Below are 1,706 nucleotides of genomic sequence, written 5' to 3'. Positions count from 1 at the left end.
CCTTTACATACACATGACATAGAAAAAGGGAAAAGAAACATACATTTATCAAGTTCTTAGTTTATGTTAGCTCATTTCCAGCTCCTAGAAAGTAAACTTGTTTGTATTACACAAATGAGGGAACAGAGTTTCAAAGAGATTAAGTAAATTCCCTCGTATTAGGAGGCTAGTAATTACAGAAGTAGGCTTCAAACTTAGGTCTGCGTGACCCTTTTGTTGCATCTCTGTGAGGACACAAGGAATAAAAATAAAATTTGTGGAAACAAAGTTGGGAAGTCATGTTAAGACACTGGATGACAAACTCAAGAGTTGGAAAGTTTGGAATTATGGGTCAAAAGAAGCAGAATGAAGTTCTTTTGAAATAAACACTAACGTTTACAAGAAGCCTTCAAAAAATCAATTGCACATGTAAAGAATAGTAAACAACTGTTTACCAATAGAATACAGTTTGAGTGTATGTTGTTAGTCAACACTATGATGATAAGACAAAAAATGTATCTTAGATTGTATTAATGACTACATTGGCGAGGAAAAAGGAAGAGAATTAGACTGTTTTCTTCGATCGTTAGAGAGGATTCAGAGTAACATTTTCAATGCTAATCCTGCGTACCATATTCTAAAAGAGATGTTGACAAATTGGCAAATATTGAGGGAAGTGTGCCATCTGGGCATATATATAGAAGAGCAGGTAATTTCCTTATCATGCCATATATTATAATTTTTAATTAATAAATAAATGTTTCATTAATACACTGTTATTGTACAGTGTATTACAAGGAGTTTCCAAAGAAGATTGGCTCAGCAATAAATAGAAATGTCACAGTCTCGCCAGTGTAGATATATGAATAAAATAATCGTAAAAGATACATTGGTTTTCAAATCATATTTTTCTACCTGGAAAATACCTACATTATAAATTGCAGAAGCTTGTAGTTTCTCAATGAAACTGCAAATGCGCTTGTATTGATATAGTTAATGTTTTTTATGTACATGTGTTACTGCTGTTAAAATATGTACTTTCCAAAAATGCATGTCTTCCTAAATTCATTGCGCTTTAACAAGATGCTTTTCTTCAATGTCTATAAGTACTGAAAAGGCTCACTTTCTTAAAGTGAAGACTTTTAAGTGTGAATAAATTTTTTTAATCAGTTAATATATAAATCTGAGATGCTATTTAAAGTACATACCATATTTTGCTTGAAACTTGTCAGCATCATATTTTCTTAGCAGTTAAATGATAACTTACCATTCATGGCTCATTCCAGTTCTTTTCAATGAATATTTTTAACAGAAAAAATTACGTATAATAACTTACTGTAAAGAGAAAGATAGCATAAAGCTTAATAAAAGAGTGAACAGTTAAACCTAATAACTATCTTTTGCTCTATGCTTCTGAAATCAGATTATTGGAGCCCTATTCAGAATTTTCAAATACAGAGATTACAAGATTAAGCCACAAAAACATTTGATCAGATTTTCTTTTTGAGAGAGGGTGGTTATTTGTCCTTCCTGACCCCTAATGGAGCAAAACTTTAATTTCAAGGTCTTTTTCTTAGAAAGCTGACCCAGTGTCAAACTGTAAAGAAAACATAGACACCCTTAAGTGACTGACCAGCTTGTTCAAAATCCATTTTCAATATTGAAAGATTAAGAGGCCCTGGATAAGTAAATCATTACTCAAGAAGAAGAACAAAGTGGGAGGCCTT

The sequence above is a fragment of the Trichechus manatus genome, unplaced genomic scaffold (genome assembly GCF_000243295.1).
Source record: "Trichechus manatus latirostris isolate Lorelei unplaced genomic scaffold, TriManLat1.0 scaffold00238, whole genome shotgun sequence".
Lineage (NCBI taxonomy): Eukaryota > Metazoa > Chordata > Mammalia > Sirenia > Trichechidae > Trichechus > Trichechus manatus.
Note: the sequence above shows the minus strand (reverse complement) of the source record.